At 40.1% G+C, this 25,235-nt stretch overlaps 1 protein-coding gene and 1 non-coding gene across 42 annotated transcripts in view; one reads left to right on the top strand and one right to left on the bottom strand.

The window, feature by feature from the left end:
• The window catches only part of NRCAM (neuronal cell adhesion molecule), a 307,399-nt gene that overhangs the window by 105,811 nt on the left and 176,353 nt on the right, over positions 1-25,235 (bottom strand). The gene's annotated exons all lie outside the window — the stretch shown is intronic.
• LOC126951804 (U7 small nuclear RNA) lies at positions 17,931-17,992 on the top strand. Its single transcript, XR_007724659.1, has one exon. It is a non-coding gene; the product is annotated as a U7 small nuclear RNA (small nuclear RNA).

Below are 25,235 nucleotides of genomic sequence, written 5' to 3'. Positions count from 1 at the left end.
GTTTAAAAACAAAATTAAAAACAAACCAGAAAGCAGAAAACAAAAGCCTGCAGAGCATCCAACAGAGTTTACAAATGAAAGGATTGGGTAAAGAAGGAAATTCAGGGAGGTGGCAGCAGAAAGACTACCAGGGAGACCACTAAGAATAAGATTTGAGACTAAGGGATGTGGGAGACAGAACCTACAGATATCGTTAGAGCTGGAAAGAATAACTGCGTATAATTTTTGTGAGGTATTGGGTGTGGGTGTTGCTCAGGAATGGGCAGAAGAAAAAGTCCTACTCCTGCGTGGTCAGCTGGCTGAGGATTAAGCGGCAAAGTTGGGTGGCTTCTTGCCGGTCAAAGTTGAACGCACCTCACTGAGCAGCTTCTTAAAATGTCCAGTTAGTCTGTCTGAGGAAGGCTTTCCAAATTTAGGTTTCTGTCTCCTTTGAGAATTTTAAATAAGACTATTGTAGGCTCTTGCTAGAGTATAAAACACTAATTGTTGCTCTCCAACTCCTCTCACAAGCCTTGCAGAGAAAATAGTTTTTATTTTTTGGAAGATCTAAATGTATTCTATTCTATTCACATGTATTCTCAAACCTAAAATATAAGTTAAAAAAATACCCTTCCAGAAATAGCTGTAGCAGGCCTGTTAATACTCAGCAGGAGCTTGGTTTTAACTTCTGTTTTTTATCAAAGTTGGTTATAAGAATAAGAGGTAGATAAATCTCAGTGTCTTCTCTGTCCATTTAACTAAGTCAAGACACCTAGTTCTTCTGTACAGATTCTGTAAATTGGACTAAGCCATCAGACAAGCCATCAAGCAAGATGCAGGAAAAACAGTCATGTTTGAAAGATGTACTTTGGTTTGAACTGAGAGCAAGGGTTTGGATGGAGATGAGCTGTTCTTTATACATTTCTGCGAAAATGTTGCTCAAGATGGGGAAGCTACATTGGATGCTGAGCATTTTAAGTGGAAGGCAAGCCTACAAAATTGAGAAGAAAGTGCAGGCTGCTGTGCAGAGGCAGGAATGTCTGAGCAGACTTTCAGACCAGGACATTTCTAAAATGACAGAACTTAAAGGGAAGAGTTGTCATTTTAACTTAGAAGCTTTCAAGCTGCAGCATTATCTCAGCGTCTAAGAGCACTTAGAGTTCTTGGTAGGACTGGCTTCAAACATTTTATTAACAGCATTTATTGGCTACCTGTTAAGTTTTAGATGCTAGGGGGGATTCAAATATGAATTCAACATAATTCACACCCCTGAAGTGCTCTAAGCTGGGCTTGGGAGCAGGCAGTGAGCTGCATGAGAATATAATTAAATGCAAAACAATGTGGTAAGTGCTCCACCAGGAGCTGGATCTAGGTCCTATGGGAGCAGAAAGTAAGATGCATCCAATTGTGCTCAAGACGGAAGAGGAAAGACTCTGGGAGGTGAAACACGAACACTACCTTGCCTTGGAAGAGTAACAGTAATACTCCAGGGAGAGAAGAGGGAAGCCGTGAGTAAAGTCCAAGGGTATAGTGTGTTTCTGGCAAGTGCCCAGAAGGGGATGAAGGATACTAAGTGAGGGTGGTGAGGCAGAAACGTAAAGTTGGTGGCTGTTGTAAGGAGACATAAATGCTGTTATTGAGTTTTGTTTTTATCCTAATATCAGATGAGTTTCAAAGTGCTAAGCTGGCTAAGTGAGTAAAAGAACTTTACTTTCAAAAGGACTATCAAGGGTGCCACCTTCTCATGCAGAGTGAAAAGTGCAGGGAATTTTAGAGGATTCAATTAAATTTTACTCAATCACCTGAAAATCAATTATGTACAGATCGATGGATGCCTGAGGCTGGGAGTGGTCAGAGAGGAGACTGATGGCAAATAGGCAGGGGGGAATTTTTCTGAGTACTGTGCTCAGTAGCGGGGATGACAGAAGGCTGTTGGGGCCAAGTTGCAATTATTTACAATCACAACAATATACTCAGCCTCCTGCTCCTATCACTACCCTAACCATGAAACCACAAAGCTACCAGAGACTGCCAAATCCCTGGCTGTGGCATCCAGGCGATTGTTAGTCATTGTTCTAAAGAATAAAAGTTAATAGTTTTTCCATCCTTGGCATAAAACACAAGAGAATATCTCATGACCTTGGTTAGGTAAATTTTTTAGCTATGACACCAAAAGAAAAAAACTGATAAACTTAACATCATCAAAATTAAAAACATTTGCTCTTCAAAAGAAACCAATAAGAAAATGCAAAGACAAACCGCAGACTATCTACAAATCATATAGCTAATAAAGGACTTGTATCTACATCATGTAGAAAAACTCTTACAACTCAAAACTAAGAGGACAAAACAACTCACTAAAAAGATGGGTAAAACTTTCATTAGAGATTTCTCCAAAGAAGATATACAAATATCTAACAAGCACATGAAAAGATGCTCAATATCATGTATCATTAAGGAAATGCAAATTAAAACTACAATGCGATACTACCACACACCCACTTGAATGGCTATATTCAAATAGACTGATGATGTCCAGTGTTGGTGAGGCTGTGGAGAAACTGGAATCCTCACATATTGCTGTGGAAAAAACAATTTGGCTATTTTTTGTTTTTTGAGACAGGGGCTAGCTCTGTTGCCCAGGCTGGAGTGCGATAGCATGATCTCGGCTAAGTGCAATCTCTGCCTCCTGGGCTCAAACCATCCTCCCACCTCAGCCTCCCAAGTAGCTGGGGCCACAGGCATATATTCTACCATACCCACCTAGTTTTTTTATTACTTGTAGAGACCAGGTTTCACTATATTACCCAGACTGGCCTCGAATTCCTGAGCTTAAGAAATCCACCCATGTGGACCTCCCAAGTGCTTGGATTAAAGGCATGAGCCACCATGCCCAACCTGGCAATTTCTTAAAAGTTAAACCCTCACTTACCATACAATCCAGCAATTCTACTCTTTTACCTAAGAGTAATAAAAACATATAACAACACAAAGACTTGTATGCAAATGTACATAGCAGCATTATTTATAATAATGAAAAATTGAAAACAGACCCAATGCCCATCAACTAGTGAAAGAATAAGCAAAATGTGGTATATTCATATAATGGAAAAGTATTCAGCAATAACAAAGAATGAACTGCTGATATATGCAACAACATGTGCCATGGATGAAATCTCAAAACTATGCTGAATAAAAGGAGCCAGACACAAAAGACCATCTATGATCCTACTTAAACAAAATCTTTAGAAATGCAATACTAGCCATTACTGGCTATTTAGAAATAGCCAGCATGGTGGTTCACACCTGTAATCACAGCACCTCGGGAGGCCAAGGCGGGCGGATCACTTGAGATCAGGACTTTGAGACCAGCCTGGCTAACATGGCAAAACCCAGTCTCTACTGAAAATATAGCCAGGTGTGGTAGTGCACGCCTGTAATCCCAGTTGCTCTGGTGGGTAAGGCACAAGAATCACTTGAACCTGGGAGGTAGAGGTTGCAGTGAGCTGAGATCACACCACTGAAGTCCAGCCTGGGCGACAAAGCAAGACTCTGTCAAAAGAAAAAAAAGAAAAAGAAAAAAAGGAAGAAAGGAAGGAAAAGAGAGAGAGAGAGAGAGAAAGAAAGAAAGAAAGAAAGAAAGAAAGAAAGAAAGAAAGAAAGAGAAAGAAAGAAAGAAGAAAGAAAGAAAGAAAGAGAGAGAGAGAAAGGAAGGTAGGGAGGGAGGGAGGGAGGCAGGAAGGAAGGAAGGGAAAGAAAGGAAGGAAGGAAGGAAGGAAAGAAAGAGGGAGGGAGAAAGGGAAGGAGGGAGAAAAGGAAGGAAGGAAGGAAGGAAGGAAGGAAAGAAGGAAGGGGAAAGAAGGAAGGAAGGAAGGAAAAAAAGAAAGAAAAGAGAAAAGAAAGAAAGAAAGAAAAGAAAGAGAAAGAGGCTTAAGAAATCCACCCATCTGGACCTCCCTAGTGCTTGGATTAAAGGCATGAGCCACCATGATAAGCCACTAATCAGAGAACAGATTAGTGGCTGCTGGGGCCTGGGGTAGGAAAGGAGACTGACTATAAACAGGCAGGAGGGAACTTTGTCAGTCGACGGCTGTGTTTTGCAGCTAGATTGGGGTGAAGTTTGCTGTTAAAAATCCACTAAAACTCACCAAACTACACTTAAGATGGGTAGATTTTGTGGTATATAAATTATACTTCAACAAAACTATAAGTTACCTGGAACATCCTGTGCTTTCCAAATCAAGACACCTTTCAGAGGATATACTCATAGCCTTTGTCCCCGATAAGTGCTTTCAAATATAATACTCTAGTCCCAGTATAAATTCAATATACCTGTTTCTAAATACAGAATATAAAGCGATACTGACAGAAATGGCAGACATATTAGCATATGAATCTAAATGTATTATTGAAAGAGTGGTTTTAAGAGAAGTGTAGACAGTAGCCTATGAAAATAAATAATGTCAATGAAAATAAGCTACATTTGTCATTTTCGTGAAAAAATTATTTCTGTCACCATCTGCAAATCAATTTCCTTAATAAGAGTTCGTGACAATTTTCAGGATTTCTTGAAATGATTTTTATGATATATTAAGACTCACTTCTACATAACCTTGATTTCAAATCAAAATTGCTTTTAACTTCACATTCACTTCCAGCTCATCGAAGGTATGTGAGCTACTAAACCTAAGTCACGCAGAGAGGATCAGTTTCATCAAGCGTCTCAGATGAGAGCGTTCACACCCTTCTCTTCTTCACGTGCCACACTGCCTCCTCCTTGTCTCCACTTCGCCTGGCGTGCTGAGGATTATGAACACTTTTCAAAGTCAATGCTACTGATTTCTATCTTCCTAAGCAAAAGTAAGCCACCAAAAGTAGAGATTTATAAAAGAAAACAAGCTCAGACTCAGTTTCTGAGAAGTCCATTTCCTCACACAGAGAAGGAGTCTGGGTCTCTGCCTGTTGAAGGAGGTGGTTGTCTGTGTGCTGTGATGGGAATTCTGCCAGTTTCCTTCAGCAATTAACACCCTCAGCTTCAGGGTTGAAACATGCTCCAGGTTGTCCTTTGGCTGAAAGCCCGCTAAAATGGCAGTAATTCCCTCTGATCACAACAGCCTTGTGTGTGGTGCTTTCTCTTAATTATTCCTCCTGCCCCTGGTCCTTCAGCTTCACATTATTCCCATTCTCCAAAAATTCTATTCTTCACTTCCTTCTCTTTCCAGCTTAGGTCCCATGGGGCACCCTTCATTTTTCTGACCAGCTCTCTCAACTCCTTTTCCCCCTTGTTTTTACACCATACAGTCTTGTCTAGGGAAAAACTCTAATTCTGAACAGTTTTGCCTATAAGGACATGAAGCCCAAATTTCCCATGTGACAGACCCACGTGGGAGAAAGTGAAAAAAGTAAAAAGAGGATAGGCTGTTGAGTCAGAGCCTAGTTTAAATCCTGGTGCTGTCACCTACAAGCTGTGTTGCACTGGTTATGTTCAACAAGCTCTGTGTGCCTTAGTTTCCTCACCTGTAAAATGGGGCTAATTTACCTACCTCCAGGCTGTTGAGATAAGTATGGAATGAGCATAGTGATGTGGCAGGAGCTTAGTGAACCCTTAGTAAATGGTGACTGTTAAAATCACAAGGCCTATCATGACACAGCCTCTGTGTACATTTCTAGCCTTCTCTATTGTTGTTCACGAGCCTAACAAACAAGCACTCCGATGTCCATGTTCACTGTTGTTCTCTCAACCCAGTGTGCTTTCTCCACTTTCTACTTGGTTCCTATCCTCCTTGTGGCCTGGATAACACCTACTTATTCCTGGAGACTCCACTAAAATGTCAACCATTAGAACTGCACTGTCAAAAACAGCAGCCACTAGTCAAATGTGGCTACTTACATTCAAATTAAGATTAATGAATATTAAAAATCCAGTTCCTCAGTCACACTGTCCACAATTCGAGTGCCCAACAGCCACGTGGGGCTGGCTAGTGGCTACTGTGTTGGGACAACACAGAATGGAACATTTCCATCATCACAGAACGTTCTATTGGATAGAGTTTCTCTAGAGGAAAATGTCTTCGTTAACCCTCTCGTAAAGAACTCATGTGTACTTTTATGAGCGTACTCATCACTTCCTATAATGAGTGTTAATTCTTTCACTCGATAAATTGTGAGCTTTTTGAAGTACCACTTAAATTCATATGAATTTGCTAAACGAACTGTGGAATAATTAGTTAACAAGCCTTTTTAAAAATCAAAGTCAAGTAACAACAGATGCTGGCGAGGCTGTAGAGAAATAGGAACACTCTGACACTATTGATGGGAATGTAAATTAGTTCAACCATTGTGCAAGATAGTGTGATGGTTCCTCAAAGACCTAAAACCAGAAATCCCAGCAATCCCATTATTGGGTATATACCTGAAGAAATAGAAATCATTCTATTATAAAGATGCATGAATGTGTATGTTCGTTGCAGCTCTATTCACAATAGGAAGGAGATGGAGTCAACCTAAATGTCCATCAGTGATAGACTGGATAAAGAAAATGTGGCACATATACACCATAGATACACCATGGAATACTATGCAGCCATAAAAAGGAATGAGTTCATGTCCTTTGCAGGGACATGGATGGAGCTGGAAGCCATTATCCTCAGTAAACTAATGCAGGAACAGAAAACCAAACACCACATGTAAGTGGGAGCTGAACAATGAGAACACATGGACAAAAGGAGGTAAACAATACACACTGGGGCCTGTCAGGGGTGGAGGGAGGAAGAGCATCAAAATGAATAGCTAATGCATATAGGGCTTAATACCTAGGTGATGGGTTGATAGGTGCAGCAAACCACCATGACACACATTTACCTAAGTAAAAAACCTGCACATCCTGCACATGTACTGCAGAACTTAAAATAACATTTGAATTTTTTAAAAAAACTTTTTGAAAAGTTTTCAAGTTTTCTTAATTGTCTGGTGGCTCAGACCCATGAGGAAAGAGTGCCTGATATCTCTGCTCTCAGAACCTGGTCCTGAGTGGTTTTGTCTAGTTTTGCTTCCTATTCCGTTTTTCAAACCATTCTAATCCTTAACTCATTCAGGCAAGCCACACCCTCCACCACGTGACCAGGATTTCTTGACATCCAAGAAAGGGCATTAAACAATATGGCTTCTGAGAAAACATCTAATATCAGACAAGTCATTGAATATAAAAGTTCATCTCTGTACTCACAGTGCCAGAGTCAGTGCCTGGCCCACAGTAAATACCTAATGAATACTTATCAAAAAAAATGAATGGGGTGTTATTTTATCAGGGACTATAATCTTAGGCAGGAATGAGGTACAAGGGGAGAGATGCTGGAAAGGAGGGAGAGCCGATATGGAGGAGTACTGAGTTGGCGAGTGTGACTTATTGTTCAATCCACAGACCACACTCCCAAGAAGGTGGATAAATGGCAGCTCGGAACCAGCCCTGTGATGGAGTGGGGAAGCGAGAAGAACTTACTCCCAGGATGTGCTTGGTCTAGGATTCACCCCCTTGCACCTCTGGGTGTGCATTCCAGAGCGTGGGCATTAGTGGAGTCTGCAGTGATGTCAACATGGGAGCACTGGGTGGGAGATGAGAGGGGTACTGGTGTGAAATTGGCTGGGGCCCACACAGAGCTGGAACAAGAGATGGGGAGGCCGAGGCTCTGGAGCGGTGCATAAACAGGTGTTGGGCACAATGTATATAAATTAACCTTTTAAATTATCTACCATCATGGGCAGGACTTGAGAACAGAAGATAGGCTATTTGGGGAAGGTTTATGATGTGGGGTGTTCTCATATTCAATTCCTGGCAAGGTTCTAGGTACACTGGAAGTATGAATAAAAATCAACTGGTTGATTGCATAGAGGCATCTGAGCAGTCCAGTATGGTACTAGCTACTAGGTTCCTAAAGGGGGACAGTGATGGAGGGGAAGTGAATGTGGGGACATAAGGAGAACTGGTGGACAGAAAGGGGCTGAAAACAAACTTAATCCACTTTATAATTTTGTCTGGGTCCAAGCTGACTTGGAAATATTCCCTATGTCCTCTCCTTTGTTCTGAAAGCACCCAGTACCCCTTCCAAAGTTTCTTCTTTAATAAGATTTCCCAATCGTTATAAAACCCACTTAAAACACAGGTAAAGGTTGTGCTCCTAAGGATCAATAAACTCGACTTTCCACTAGATTTTCCTAAAGCCGAAGCACTGCTCTCTCTGTTTTCAGCATATATCACCACCACCTAAGTTAGGTCTGTTGTCCTGTAACTAGACAGTATAACTCTATTTTGCTCCACACATTGTCTACAGCTGACAGGTATCATTTGGAGAATAAAATTAGCAAATGTTATTGCTGTGTCTATTTATATTTTATTAATCAACAGATTTTTAGCAAATTTTGGTTTTATCTCCATGAATCATAGACTTGAAAGGCCAAAGACACTCCAAGGAATTCTTTATTTTAGCATCTTCTTTCCAGGCAAAAAGACAGGGCATATCCATTAGAGTTGTTGTATTGGACCCCTTGTGTGTACCACTTCAAAATCCTCTCAGTTGCTTCTCTTATTTCAGCCACAGCTGTAGAGACCTGTTTTCCTGGAGGCTTTGAGCAGCTTGGCACAGGTGGCCTCAGTGGCCTCACCTTGACCCTCATGGGATCTCTTGCTTCCTGCCTTAGGCATCTCTAATCTTTGGTTAATATTTCTAGAAATCCACTCTGCACTCAAGCATAACCCAGCAGTGCAGGGGAGTTAGTGTTGTGAGGGCCACTCTAGACAAATGAAGATCTGGAGTCAGTGGATAAAAGCACTCCATTTCATCCCCTGGCAGACAGTTCTGAAACACTTCATAAACCCTTTCACCAGTCCACTGGGATCAAACAGCCAATGCAACGACGCAGGGTTGTGTTGGCTCCTCCCCTGTCTGTCTTCCACTCCCCCTTTCTGCATTTCTGCTCCTGAGGATCACATTTCCAAACAAGCTACTTATGCACAAGCCCCCAAATGCTGAGCCAGAGACTAAGGCTTGTGTATAAGTAGTCTCTGGCTCAGCTTTTGGGGAACCCTAGACTAACACAAGCGGTTGGCAGCATTAGATTGGGTTTGCAAAATCTCATACCCTGGATTCATGCTCCAAGAGTGCATCACCCATGATTGACCCCTTGATGCTCCCACCACCTCCCCTACAGAAGGGCTCCTCAGCTACAGTGATATGGGGTGGGGTGTGTGTGTGTGTGTGTGTGTGTGTGTGTGTGTGTGTGTTTGATGTGTCTATTTTTTCCAAGGCTGAAATAGGAAACAGGAAAAAAAGAGACATTCCCTGAGAACTTTTGTGCCTACCCTTGTTTTGGTTCTCTCACTTGTCTCCTTTATAGAAGGAGGACACAGATTTAGAGAGGTCAGATAACTCATCCAAGACCACCCAGCAAGAATTTAAACTAGAATTTGAACCCAGTCCTGTGGATTCAAAGTCCATAATCTTTCTACAGCATGGGAACAACAGACAAGTCATTATTACTATAAGTCTTGAGCATCCTTTTTCTTCCACACATATTTCCTGAAGATCTATAGGACACACTTTATATAAGGCATGACTTGTAGATGTGCAGTTTCACTCTTTTCTGGGGTCATTTCTTCTCAGGTCTCTGCATTTGGTCCTCCTCCATCTCCTTTAGAAAACAAGGTGCTGAGCTGCTTTTCCTGGCTCATTTCAACTCTCAGTTTAAAAAGTCTTCTGCTTTGTTGGCTAGATTTTCCCCTTTTCTTCCTCCACTGGCTCACGTACTTTCACCACGAAGCCCCTTGGCTTGTCTTTTAATTCTCCTTTGCCTCATTAGAAGCATAACTACAGACTCCCTTGGTGCGAATTCCTTCATTCTAGGCAAAAGTGCAGAACCTACCACGTGGAGAAGCATTTCCCAGACATCTTCAATGTCTCTTCAAGCTTGGCTACCAGCTTGACTTGGGGGAATGCATAGGAAGGAAGGTGAACATCATAAACCCATGGACACGACCAACACAACCCTCAGCTACCAAGCTGCTTGGTTAGCGTGAGGGTCTCGTCTCTATGGCCCCCACAGGAACCAGGTGGATGCCCTGTGGCAGAAAACCCCCAATTTCATCTCAGGCTCTAGATTCCAGGAGGAATAACCAAATCATATTATCTGATCTGTCTGCTTTATTTCACTGCGTTCATGAAGCACCTTCACAGAAAATAATTTCATTACTTTCCTTGCCTATTGTTTTTTCTTTTTGTTCAGAAATGAGAACTGATGTTTTTTCCCTCCAAGTGTGGGATGAGAATAACACTAACTCCAAAGGTTAGAAAGAAAGAAATCCTCTGTGCATGAATGACACAAATAGTCAGGCCTCTTCGCTAACAGGTGCAAAGGGCCATAAGAGCCAATTACAGTGTATGGCCCTAACTCCGAGCTTCCGCATCAGGAGGTGCTGAAACAGCGCCTGCCTGCTTCCTGCCAGCGCCATCTGGCAGGTGCTGGTGTGGCTCAGTCACGGGCCAGGCTGTATAATTGCCTCAAATCATGGGGTGCTTCTCTGAAACCCTTACCCCTACCACGAGCACAACTGTCACATAGAAACCACTTAGGAAGCTAGAAGTCATTCATCTGACCCACTCCACCGAGCCTGGCTCACCGGCTTATGGGATGACTTAATCAGAAAGCTTATTTTCATGTTGGGTGGGTGCCACCAGCAAGTAACACATGTTAGACAGCTGAAAGTGACCTGGGCCAGGCCTCATACCAGTCCGGCAATCTGAAGAGTTCTTGAACTTCATTTACCCTATTATACACTCAAGTCTTCCTGCATTCAGTCTTTCCATATTGCATTGCCTGCTGTTTTTAAAACATACCATAATATTACTACTATGTTTAATACTATGTATATGAAAATATAATATGGCTTAGCATCTTTGTTTCTTTTTTATTTTTTGAGACGGAGGCTCACTCTGGCTGGAGCGCAGTGGTGCAGTCTTGGCTCACTGCAACCTCTGTCTCCCCAGTTCAAGCGATTCTCCTGCCTCAGCCGCGCAAGTAGCTGGTATTACAGGTGCTGCCACCACACCCAGCTAATTTTTGTATTTTTAGTAGAGATGGGGTTTCACCATGTTGGCCACACTGGTCTTGAATTCCTGACCTCAAATGATCTGCCTGCTTTGACCTCCCAAAGTGCTGGGACTACAGGCATTAGCCTCCGTGCCTGGCCTGCATCTTCTTTTCTACTTCCTGTGTAAAGCCCTCTTTTCATTTATCTAGGAAGACATATTTAATGCTGCATTATTTTATTTTTAATTATGCTTATATTCTTTATAAGCTGAGTTACATGTTTTCTTGGCTTAATCAAAAAAGATACTGCACAACTTGGACTATGGGGAAATCACAAGGACCTTAAGGTCACTGGGTCTCACCGACAACACAGGTTATTCTTCTACCTTTCCTTAAAATGAGCACTCTAAAAATGGTCCAGCAAACTGGAATTTCAGAAACATCTTCATGCTCCATACCAATTGATACAATATTTATCTTAACTGGCATCAATCATTTATACAACATCTATCTTTATTAGTCTCCTAATGGCAACCTATTGCTTCCTGTGGGCCTCTTGGTAGTTAAGACTAAAAACAAAGACAATTTCTCTGTTCCTGTAATAAACACATAATAACTCTCTTTCCCTGGGCTGTCCTCTCCTAACCAGAAATCAGAGCCTGTATCCAGTCTTATTAATTGACCTGGTTGAGTTTCTAGGTTTCTAATTCTATGAGTTTTGGGGGAAAGAAAAAGTTACTCTCTTTTTAAGGTATAAGGAAAACACAACAATCTCAATACCTCCTCTTTCCTCCAACAGCAGATGAATAATAGAGGTCTCCAACTGGACAGAAAATGAATGCTGTCCTTACATTTGTGTAAGAGGAGCCGAGACATCTGGATGTGAAGCCCCATCAAGTGCTCCCGGGGGCAATGGCGGCACCTGTGGAACCTCCAGCAGCTCATAGAGCCCCACCTTCTGAAAGATGTTAAGAGCTGAGTGTGCAGCAGCCATGGCTCATACAGGGCTTCGGGAGACAGAACCACATTTAGAAAGTAAATCTGTGTGACAATACCCAGGGCACATTCCCAGCTGTCCCTGCCTTTATTGTTTGTAGGGCCCTGGTGCTTTGCAGTTCTCCTGGATCCTGTATAAACCCTGGAGCTTTCAGATATAGGCTAATGGAATATCCTTGCCCCTGGGGGAAGGCTATACTGGTGTCCTCACCCTTGACTTCACGGTGATGGTGGCTCACCTTGTAGATGGATCCCAATGTCCCTGTGAGACATAGATGATTTCATAGCACAGCTTTGTTGGGGCCTATCCTGATCTGACCCAGTTTAACAGTGGGTAGAGTCCTCCATGCCTTTCTCCATCACCTCCTAGCAACCAGTTTCACACCTGACCTCTATTTTATGCTTTCCAAATTACACATGAAAATTTGGCTTCCTTCTGGAAACTCCTAAAGTGCAAAACACTCATGTTTTTAACTGTTCCCTTCCTATTATAATAGTCACCATATATTAAGCACTTACTGTGTGCCAGGCTGTCTGTGCCAAGATATTTGCAAACATTAGCTTACTTTATCATTACAGGAGTTCTCTGAGATATTATTATTAACATGTAATGGCTTGTTAACACAAAGTTTCACAGATGCTTCCAGAATTCACAAAAAACTGTACACAGTGTCTTTAAGAATTAGCTGGCACATTTGTATCCTGATGAAAGCATTCTCTTTTAATCATGCCCTTCTTATTTGCCATACCTTTTACAATAAAATATACCATTGATGTTTAGCTAAATGAAAGCTGAAGAAGAAAACTGGTGAATGAAAAAGTCAGTGGTCATGAAAGTGCTAGAAATATTCAGCAATTTGAATAGCTCTGAACTGTGTAAAGCATTTGAAATATTCCTTCCCCCTACCTATGAAGTGATTTTCATTGTTTTTCATAAATTTTTCTTTTTCATAGTATTAATGTATTGTATGTATTTTCAAATATTTTCTCATATATAAAAAGTGCCATTCCACAGTGTTCTTTGTAAGCTTTCCCTCACCTCATTGTTTTGGATGAGGCTTTATGCTTCTCAAAGCAGTAAGGTAACAGATAACACAGAAGGCATGTGCTGGCACTCCTATTCAGGTTGGCATGGCCTCAACTATTTTGAGTCAAATTTCTGTCTAGTCTAGCAGGACCATTCCCTAAAGTTGTATCTACACTAGGAAGGCAGATATGAAGAAATGCTGCTATCCTACCCATCAGAATAATGTAGGCTTTGGGGTCCTGGGCTGGTAAAGCCTGGGTATGATGGCTAAATTGAGCTGTTCTTACCCGGATGAGGCTTATGGTCATCTGCTCTGTCTCCAAAGGTAATGGGTCACTGCACATGAGGTTGACTACACTGCACATGCATGTGTGTTCTCTAAGTAAATTTAAATGATGTTTTTTGGGGGGGGAATCTGAGCTCAAAGAGATATAGTTCAAATCAGATCCAGTGTCTTTTCTGTCTCTAGGTGCCCAAAATTGTCAGAAAGAGACAATCTCTTACCTTCTGAGAAATATCAATCATTCCCTATGACTCACACCAGCTTCTATATTTAGAACTGGGTCTCCTGCCATCTGACCCAGGCCACAGATGAATGGGTCTCTGGCCATCTGATCCATACGCCACACTTCAGGCTATGTTATCCCTAAGCCCACCACATCCACTAAGGATTGAGGACAAAGGAAAAAGAAAGGGCCATCATCTTTATGTGTCTTTTAAAGGACATTCCTGTCAGTAAGCATAAAGAGTCTAAGATTTTGCCCCACTTACAAACTAACATGTTAGCCTATTACAGTTTTATAGAGCAGAGGACAGAAATCTACTAGGTCAAAGACAAAGACTTTATTCCATATAGCAATAGCAGTAGCCAGAGTATCAGTAATTTCTGGAACTGGTTCCTAAGACTCCAATTATTCCAACACGGTGTTATAAAGAGGGCCGCATGACACCCACACACACAGCAGACTGCATTACATGACAGAAAACTCTGAGCTTAGGGAACCAGAATCTTTTATAATAAGCAGTAAGCATCCCTTCATGCTCTAGAAGGAGACACTTTCTCTATCACTTAAGGCTACTTATTATACAAATGTTATTTAAAAAAGCAGCTCTGGAACAAAAGGCAACCAGTGCCTCTGCTTGCAAGATGTGTGATAGAACTATAGAGAATTTTCTCCCAAGAATCCTTTGATTTTGCTGTTGCCAGCTATAGCAAAAAGGCACACTGTGGCTTTATAATATAACAATTGCTCCCTCCAATAGGCAACCGCACACTTTCAGTCAGGGTTCTTGGGCACTTGGCTTTGGGCCCTAAGAATCCCATGGTTTCCAAAGAGAATGTAAATATGAATAATGATGTTTGATTACATGTGTCTGTATAAAGGTATTCCACTTTGAAAAGTAACATAGGAAAAAACAAAAACCCCCAAAAGGCCCACTTAAAATTTCACACATATTTTAAAGGTAAATGGTTTTATTCCTTATGCTTTATTTGAATTGGAACACTGCATTTAAATTTTAGCATGTTCAGGTTCTTTAGAAAGGAAAGATACATTTACATATAATCCCAGACAGAATATAAGAAAGACTCATCAAAAGAGAATTCTAATTCCAGTCAAGTGACCCTCTTTCTACAAATTGTTAATTAAAAGCTTGAGGGTAAAATAGGACAAAAAACCCATTTATTCATTTTCAGATACAGCTCAGTTCTTCCATGGTATAACATTATTTTCCCTAGGGCAGTTATTATATTCATACATAGGAACTACTTTAACAAAAATATTACCTGTTTAACTAGAAATCTATACAGATAATTAAATTCCTGCTATTTCACACAGCTGCCTCCAGTCTTATGGAATAAATGAGTACACATCAGGATTTTTAAACATTGAAGCTTATATTTAGCCATTTTCTCATTAATATCTTGGATAAGTAAAATTCATTTACACAGCATTTCTTCCCTTTTAAAGAGCAATGTTGCCTGTTTACTCTGCACTTTTAAAGTGTAAACACAACATTCTTGCCATAAGAGATAAAAATATATTCTCTTCAAAAAAGTGCTTTTACATGAATAAAAAGGAAGTGTATTCAATTTTGTAGAATCACCACAAACAGAACTTAAAAATCACACTAGAAATAGATGCTAACAGAAAGCTGTGAGTTTCCCTGCAGACAGGAAAAGAAGCAGTGGATGTTCCAAGACTGGGGATCCTGTCAATGGCTGGGTCTGCTCAGTCGTGTACAGTGCTGTGAAAGGGCTACATCAGAAATTCCTTAGTAAAAGAGTAAGTGAGAGTCAGAATCTAAAGGCTATGCCTGCCTTGGCAGCACATAAGCGGACGCCTCAACTGTGCAGAGATGGTTGGCATAGCCTCTGTGCAAGAGAAACACAAGCCCACAAAGTATTCCATGCTTCTGAAAGTGCCTAAAAGATGTGGGTGATGGTGTCCACAATTCCCACCATCTCTTGGCTATTTCAGAGCGAAAAAATGAGGGAGGGTGGGGAAGAGGACATGCAATGAGCAAGTCTTTTGTTTTTAAAACATATCACCACATTCTCTATAGGATTGTTCAAAAGTGTTAGTGTAAATTTAGTAAAAATGTTGAGGAAAGAAACGCTGATGGCAGCCTGGTAAATTCGGTCATGTGAAATCCAGCTCCTATGAATGGTTCAATACCTGAAACTGTATAGAGGCATCTTCATTACTCTTCTTACACGCACAGCACTTTGTGCCAGGCGCTGCTCTCCTGCTTTACAAATATTAACTTCTTTTAATCCTCATAACAACCTTATCAAGTACTATTATTATCCTCGCTTTACAGAAAAGGAAACTGAGGCACAATATATGCAGGTTGTCCACAGTCATACAACTGATAAGTAGCGGAACCAGGACTTGAGCCTGGGAAGTATGGCTTTGGACTGGGACTACAGGGAGCAAATGAGGCATTTACCTCAGATGCAAAGGCCAGGGAGGCACTCAAAACTCGAATCATGTCTTAGTGCTGTATTTGAAAGAAAAAAAAAAAAAGAAAAACTCAACAGTAATGCAAAATAGCCATTTGAACAAGATAACAAAAGTTTAAATAAAGACAGGATTGGCACTGCTATTTTTCCCTTTTGTCTCCGGTTTCAATATGACTTGGCAAGGCACTGCTTTAGAGTATGTTTTATCTTCTAGGGCATAAAACCTCCTTTTTAAACATCTTCATAGCTCTTCTTCATAGCTCTGATTTCACTTTGTAATTGTACAACTACAGTGAGTTTGTTTGGTGACTGTCTCTTCTCCCTCTAGATGTAAACTTTATGAGACCAGGGGTCGGTCTGTCTTGGGTCACCTTTCATCCAAGTCATGAAGAAGGAAGGGTCTTACTGGCAGGGAAAGGATAGGTGATGGGGAAGGGGTCCAGGTGTCCTAAGAAGGTAGGGACATGCCCCCTACAGGTTACACACTCGCATATGACACAATTCTATAAAACTGGAGGAACACACTAAAAAGGTAATGAATACAAAGCTAGATAAAACTGTAATGAGTTATATGCTTGAATAATAAACTCCATTAATCAGTCAGGTAAATAATCAAATGCCTACATGCCCAAATCACAAAAGAAATGGGGTTCAAAGCAAGTTAGAATTTCTTTCAAAACTAAAAATATGATACAGATACTATTTCATCCTGTAGCTATGGGACCCAGCTTTTATCACTTTTAGGAATAGCAAGGAGTAAATGAAATTTTCTAGCCACATAAAAGGTTTTGGAAGTGCTGGAAATCTTAGCAAAGCTTCCCTAGACAGTAACCATACTGTACTTACACACTTATCTAATCTTACAGTGCAAAGGAACATTGGTTCTTTCCTTTGTGTTCATTAGAGTTCAAAATGTTTCAGCAGATACAGCTTCCATTATCTTCACAACCTATCATGAGCTTGGAAAATAACAGCTTTCCCTATTTCATAAATCACTCTTATTCCTATTTTGTGAGGAGTCATTTGGTTGGTTACTTGAAGGACCATCAAATTGGAAAAGGCAACATGATAAAAGCAATATGAGACTCAAAAATAATTCAATAGGAAAGCCAATCATTGTTTCCAGTACATTCTGGATTCTGAGTTGGAACTGGGCTTTAGGGTTTGTCATAAGAAAACTACCTGGTGATGCCTTTGCATGGTCCTTCAGAGAGAGAAAAGACCAAGCATTCCCCTTCAAGGTTCCCTTCATGTGGAGGCTTAATAATAATTAATTCACTTAATAATTCACAGATAGGGAGAGGGTTTCACAGTTAAATCTGAAATTTAAAAGGGCTACTTATGCTGAATTTCTGCTACTGAGACTTTAAATAGCCAGGTTAACATAGTAACAGACTTTTTCTTTAAGATGAGCACCTCTGAGCACACAAATAACTATACTAATTCAAGATCAAGAAGTGGTCTACACTTACGTCCATAGCAATGGCATTATTCACAAGAGATGCAAGGTAGAAACAATCCAAGTATCCATCAAAGAATGAATGGATAAGTAAACTGTGGTATATGGTTTCCACATACAATGGAAAATTATTCAGCCTTAAAAAGGAAGAAAATTCTGACATTGAGGACATTACGCCAAGTGAAATAAGCCAGTCAGAGAGGGACAAATATTGTATGATTCCATTTATATGAGTTACCTAGAATAGTCAAATACTGGAGACAGAAAGAATGGTGCTTGCCAGGGGCTGGGAGAAAGAATGGACAGTTCAGAGTCACTATAAATGGGTCTAGAGTTTCAGCTGGGGAAGAGAAAAAGTTCTGTAGATAGGTGGTGGTGATGCTGGCACAAGGCGAATATACTTAATGCTACAGAACTATACATTTAAGTGTTCCAGCTCTTTCGGAATTTGTCTAGCAGGTTTTCTGCTTTTCATTAGAAAACCCCCCACACAAAGAAAAATTAAAAATAAATAAAAATGAGAGCTCTACTTAAAAATGGTTAAAATGATAAATTTTATGTTACGTATATTTTACCACAGTAAAGATCAAACAGCTGCCAGCAAGAAGCAGACTTTTAAAAATTACTGTTTCCAAATGTAACATAAGACATATACTTAAAGATTTACATCTCCATACTTTCAGTAACAGGCAAATATGCTAGAAAAGAGGCTCTTAAAAGGAAAAAATAGTCTTCTTCTAGGACACGATAGATGATATTTGTTCAAAACACACTCCTACACTGTGCCCACACTTTCTCTTCCATTTAGGAAAGTATATTAGAACCTAACAAAGTGGCCAGGCACAGTGGCTCATGTCTGTAATCCCAGCACTTTGGGAGGCTGACGAGGGCAGATCACTTGAGATCAGGAGTTTGAGACCAGTCTGGCCAACGTGGTGAAATCCCATCTCTACTAAAAATACAAAATTAGCCAGGCGTGGTGGCACATACCTGTAATCCCAACTACTTGGGAGGCCGAGGCAGGAGAACTGCTTGAACCTGGGAGGCAGAGGTTGCAGTGAGCTAAGATTGTGCCATTGCACTCCAGCCCGGGCGACAACAGTGAGATTCCATGTCAAAAAAAAAAAAAAAAAAAAAAGAAGAAGAACCTAACAAAGTGACAGTGAGATTACCACAGGGAAACTTGAAATTCTTACCCATTTACTTTTTGATTAAGTAATTTACAAACTCTGGTATTTTATTACTGTTAAAACTTCTTGGAAGACAACTCACACTGATCCTGGCATAACACATGCTGAAAACTGTTGGGCTGAGGTCACATGGAGCATAAACTAGCAAGCAAAATTTAGCATAAACATAAATCACTTCAGAGAGTTCAGCCACGCTAGCTGAACAAGTGAAGTGATTGATTTTATCCCCTCAAGTAAGACTTATGAGCAAAAAGGGAAAAAGCTAAAAATGTCTTGGTACTAATTTTAACTGTATGTAATGGAAATCTCATTTCCTATTCTAAATCTATAATTCTGATCTTATCAATCATCTCAGAACAGAGTAACATATCTGGATCTAAAATTACTCAAGAAGGCATTTATCCCCTCCTGTGAGTATTATTTTCTTGAAGAGGGAATGTCACCACCGTTTTTAAAGTACCACACGGTCTTGTATAAAGTCCAGTAGGAATCAAAGTTGTATATTGAGTAGAATTTCTTTATTCATATTCCAATTTTTGTAAAAGATGAGACCCACATTATCCGCCATTAATTTAAGTAAAAACGACAGCTACTATTGGGGCAGTAACTGCTCTTTGCTGAACACACACACTCCTAAAGTAGGGGTTAGTGCAGGCTCACCATCATTTTTCTAAAAGCTCTGAAAAATGCAAGTTTTGGCAACAAACCTGACCAGTTGACATTCTTTATTTATCCCACTAAGTGTAAATATTTGTATGTTTTACTGAAGAGTTACTAATATGTTTGATCATAGGGTACTGTTCTAGACCCCACTGGGGGTGTTACACAACATTTATATATATTTATACATATTTTTATATATTTATATACACAGCACCCCATTTTTAGAATTTTGATTTTAGAAAGGTAATATATATATGTTTTATATATCATTTTGATTATATATATATTTATATATAATGTTATCTTTCTAAAATCAAAATACTAAAAATAATCCTGAATTCTATGTTTTTTTTTTATTATTATTATACTTTAAGTTCTAGGGTACATGTGCACAATGTACAGGTTTGTTACATAGGTATATATGTGCCATTTTGGTTTGCTGCACCCATCAACTCGTCATATAAGTATTTCTCCTAATGCTATTCCTCTCCCAGTCCCCCACCTGCCAACAGGCCCTTCCTGTGTCCATGTGTTCTCATTGTTCAACTCCCACTTATGAGTGAGAACATGTGGTGTGTGGTTTTCTGTCCTTGTGATATTTTGCTGAGAATGATGGTTTCCAGCTTCATCCATGTCCCTGCAAAGGACATGAACTCATCCTTTTTTATGGTTGCATAGTATTCCATGGTATATATGTGTCACATTTTCTTTATCCAGTCTATTATTGATGGGCATTTAAGTTGGTTCCAAGTCTTTGCTATTGTGAATAGTGTTGCAATAAACATACGTGTGCATATGTCTTTATAGTAGCATGATTTATAATCCTTTGGGTATATACCCAGTAATGGGATGGCTGGGTCAAATGGTATTTCTAGTTCTAGATCATTGAGGAATCACCACACTGTCTTCCACAATGGTTGAACTAATTTACACTCCCACCAACAGTGTAAAAGCATTCCTATTTCTCCACATCCTTTCCAGCATCTGTTGTTTCCTGACTTTTTAATGATCACCCTTCTAACTGGTGTGAGATGGTATCTCATTGTGGTTTTGATTTGCATTTCTCTGATGACCAGTGATGATGAGCATTTTTTCATGTATCTGTTGGCTGCATAAATGTCTTCTTTTGAAAAGTGTCCATTCATATCCTTTGCCCACTTTTTATGTGTTTTTTTCTTGTAAATTTGTTTAAGATCTTTGTAGATTCTGGATATTAGCCCTTTGTCAGATGGATAGATTGAAAAAATTCTCTCCCGTTCTGTAGGTTGCCTGTTCATTCTGACGATAGTTCATTTTGCTGTGCAAAAGCTCTTTAGTTTAATTAGATCCCATTTGTCTATTTTAGCTTTTGTTGCCATTGCTTTTGGTGTTTTAGTTATGAAGTATTTGCCCATGCCTATGTTCTAAATGGTATTGCCTAGGCTCTCTTCTGGGGTTTTTATGGTTTTAGGTCTTATATTTAAGTCTTTAATACATCTTCAGTTAATTTTTGTCTAAGGTGTAAGAAAGGGATCCAGTTTCAACTTCTACATATGGCTAGCCAGTTTTCCCAGCACCATTTATTAAATAGGGAATCCTTTCCCCATTTCTTGTTTTTGTCAGGTTTGTCAAAGATTAGATGGTTGTAGATGTGTGGTGTTATTTCTGAGGCCTCTGTTCTGTTCCATTGGTCTATATATCTGTTTTGACACCAGTACCATGCTGTTTCGGTTACTGTAGCCTTGTAGTGTAGTTTGAAGTCAGGTAGCATGATGCCTCCAGCTTTGTTCTTTTTGCTTAGGATTTTCTTGGCTATGCGGGCTCTTTTTTCATTCCATATAAAATTTAAAGAAGTTTTTTCCAATTCTGTGAAGAAAGCCAGTGGTAGTTTGATAGGGGTAGCACTGAATCTACAAATTACCTTGGGCAGTATGGCCGTTTTCACAATATTGATTCTTCCTATCCATGAGCATGGAATGTTCTTCCATTTGTTTGTGTCCTCATTTATTTTGTTGAGGAGTGGTTTGTAGTTCTCCTTGAAGAGGTCCTTCATCTCCTTTGTAAGTTGGATTCCTAGGTATTTTATTCTCTTTGTAGCAATTGTGAATGGGAGTTTACTCAAGATTTGGCTCTCTGTTTGTCTGTTATTGGTGTATAGGAATGCTTGTGATTTTTGCACATTGATTTTGTATCCTGAGACTTTGCTGAAGTTGCTTATCAGCATAAGGAGATTTTGGGCTCAGATGATGAGGTTTTCTAAATATAAAATCATGTCATCTGCAAACAGGGACAATTTGACTTCCTCTTTTCCTAATTGAATACCCTTTATTTCTTTATCTTTCTTGATTGTCCTGGCCAGAACCTCCAATACTATTTTCAATAGGAGTGGCAAGAGAGGGCATCCTTGTCTTGTGTGGTTTTCAAAGGGAATGCTTCCAGTTTTTGCCCATTCAGTATGATATTAGCTGTGGGTTTTTCATAAATAGCTCTTATTATTTTGAGATACGTTCCATCAATATCTCATTTATTTAAAGTTTTTAGCATGAAAGGCTGTTGAATATTGTTGAAGGCCTTTTCTGCATCTATTGAAATAAACATGTGGTTTTTATAATTGGTTCTGTTTATGTGATGGATTATGTTTATTGTTTTGCATATGTTGAACCAGTCCTGCATCCCAGGGATGAACCCAACTTGATTGTGGTGGATAAGCTTTTTGATGTGATGCTGGATTCGTTTGCCAGTATTTTATTGAGAGATTTTCACATCAATGTTCATCAGGGAAATTGGCCTAAAAGTCTTTTTTGCTGTGTCTCTGCCAGGCTTTGGTATTAGGATGATGCTGGCCTCATAAAATGAGTTAGGGAGGATTCCCTCTTTTTCTATTGATCAGAATAGCGTTGGAAGGAATGGTATCAGCTCCTCTTTGTACCTCTGGTAGAATTCAGCTGGGAATCTGTCTTGTCCTGGACTTTTTTTGGTTGGTAGGCTATTAATTATTGCCTCAATTTCAGAACCTGTTATTGGTCCATTGAGAGATTCAAATTCTTCCTGGTTTAGTCTTGAAAGGGTGTATTTCTCCAGGAACTTATCCATTTCTTCCAGGTTTTCTAGTTTATTTGCATAGAGGTGTTTATCGTATTCTCTAATGGTAGTGTGTATTTCTGTGGGATTGGTGGTGATATCCCCTTTATCATTTTATATTGCATCTATTTGATTCTTCTCTCTTTTCTTCTTTATTAATCTGGCTAGTGGTCTATTTTGTTAATCTTTCCAAAAAAACAGCTCCTGGATTCATTGATTTTTTGAAGGGTTTTTCGTGTCTCTAACGCCTTCAGTTCTGCTCTGATCCTAGTTATTTCTTGTTTTCTGCTAGCTTTTGAATTTGCTTGCTGTTGCTTCTCTAGTTCTTTTAACTGTGATGTTAAGGTGTCAATTTCCGATCTTTCCCACTTTGTCCTGTGGACATTTAGTGCTATAAATTTCCCCCTAAACACTGCTTTAGCGGTGTCCCAGAGATTCTGGTAAGTTGTGTCTTTGTTCTCATTGGTTTCAAAGAACATCTCTATTTCTGCCTTAATTTTGTTATTTACCCAGTCGTCATTCAGGAGCAGGTTGATCAGTTTCCCTGTAGCTGTGTGGTTTTGAGTGAGTTTCTCAATCTTGAGTTCTAATTTGATTGCAGTGTGGTCTGACAGACTGTTATGATTTCTGTTCTTTTGCATTTGGTGAGGAGTGTTTTACTTCCAATTATGTGGTCAATTTTAGAATAAGTGTGACGTGGTGCTGGAAAGAATGTATATTCTGTTGATTTGGGGTGGAGAGTTCTGAAGATGTCTATTAGGTCTACTTGGTTAAGAGCTGAGTTCAAGTCCTAAATATCCTTGATAATTTTCTGTCTCGTTGATCTGTCTAATATTGACAGTGGGGTGTTAAAGTCTCCCGTTATTATTTTGTGGGAGTCTAAATCTCTTTGTAGGTCTCTAAGAACTTGCTTTATGAATCTGGGTGCTCCTGTATTGGGTACATATATATTTAGGACAGTTAGCTCTTCTTGTTGCATTGATCCCTTTACCATTATGTAATGGCCTTCTTCGTCTCTTTTGATCTTTGTTGGTTTAAAGTCTGTTTTATCAGAGACTAAGATTGTAACCCCTGCTGTTTTTTGCTTTCCATTTGCTTGGTAGGTCTTCCTCCATCCCTTTATTTTGAGCCTATGTGTGTCTTTGCACATGAGATGGGGTTTCCTGAATACAGCACAACGATGGGTCTTGACTCTTTATCTAATTTGCCGGTCTGTGTCTTTTAATTTGGGCATTTAGCCCATTTACATTTAAGGTTAATATTGTTATGTGTGAATTTGACCCTGTCATTATGGTGCTAGCTGATTATTTCATCTGTTAATTGACGCAGTTTCTTCATAGCATTGATGGTCTTTACAATTTGGCATGTTTTTGCAGTGGCTGGTACTGGTTGTTCCTTTCCATGTTTACTGCTTCCTTCATGAGCTCTTGGAAGGCAGGCCTGGTGGTAAAAAAATCCCTCAGCATTTGCTTGTCTGTAAAGGATTGTATTTCTCCTTCACTTATGAAGCTTAGTTTGGCTGGATATGAAATTCTGGGTTGAAAATTCTTTTCTTTAAGAATGTTGAATATTGGCTCCACTTTCTTCTGGCTTGTAGGGTTTCTGGAGAGAGATCCGCTGTTTGTCTGATGGGCTTCCCTTTGTGGGCAACCTGACCTTTCTCTCTGGGTGCCCTTAACATTTTTTCCTTCATTTCAACCTTGGTGAATCTCATGATTATGTGTGTTGGGGTTGCTCTTCTTGAGGTGTATCTTTGTGATGTTCTCTGTATTTCCTGAATTTGAATGTTGGCCTGCCTTGCTAGGCTGGGGAAGTTTTCCTGGATAATATCCTGAAGAGTATTTTCTAACTTGGTTCTATTCTCCCTGTCACTTTCAGGTACACCAATCAAATGTAGATTTAGTCTTTTCACATAATCCCATATTTCTTGGAGGCTTTTAATCTTGTCTTCTCACTTTCATTAATTTGATCTTCAATCACTGATATCCATTCTTTTGCTTGATCAAATTGGCTACTGAAGCTTGTGTATGCTTCTCAAAGTTCTTGTACTGTGGTTTTCAGCTCCATCAGGTCATTTAAGCTCTTCTCTACGCTGGTTATTCTAGTTAGCCATTCATTTAAGCTTTTTTTCAAGGTTTTTAGCTTCTTTGCAATGGGTTAGAACATGCTTCTTTAGCTCGGAGAAGTTTGTTATTACTGACCTTCTGAAGCCTACTTCTGTCAACTCGTCAAACTCATTCTTTGTCCAGTTTTGTTCCCTTGCTGGCAAGGAGTTGTGTTCCTTTGGAGGAGAAGAGGCGTCCTGGTTTTTGGAATCTTCAGCCTTTCTGTTCTGGTTTCTCCCCATCTTTGTGGTTTTATCTACCTTTGGTCTTTGATGTTGGTGAGCTACAGATGGGGTTTTGGTGTGGATGTCCTTTTGGTTGATGTTGATGCTATTCTTTCCTGTTTGCTAGTTTTCCCTCTAACAGGCCCCTCAGCTGCAGTTTGCTGGAGGTCCACTCCGGACCCTGTTTGCCTGGGTATCACCAGTGGAGGCTGCAGAACAGCAAGTATTGCTGCCTGATCCTTCCTCTGGAAGCTTTGTCCCAGAGGGGCACCCACTTGTATGAGGTGTCTGTTGGCCTCTACTGGGAGGTGTCTCCCAGACAGGCTACACAGGGGTCAGGGACCCACTTGAGGAGGCAGTCTGTCCATTATCAGATCTCGAACGCCATGCTGGGAGAACCACTGCTCTCTTCAGAGCTGTCAGGCTGGGATGTTTAAGTCTGCAGAAGCCATCTGCTCCCTTTTGTTCAGATATGCCCTGCCCCAGAT

This window comes from Macaca thibetana, chromosome 3, assembly GCF_024542745.1.
Source record: "Macaca thibetana thibetana isolate TM-01 chromosome 3, ASM2454274v1, whole genome shotgun sequence".
Classification (NCBI taxonomy): domain Eukaryota; kingdom Metazoa; phylum Chordata; class Mammalia; order Primates; family Cercopithecidae; genus Macaca; species Macaca thibetana.
The sequence above is the reverse complement of the archived record's forward strand: the minus strand, read 5'-3'. Positions and strand labels throughout refer to the sequence as shown.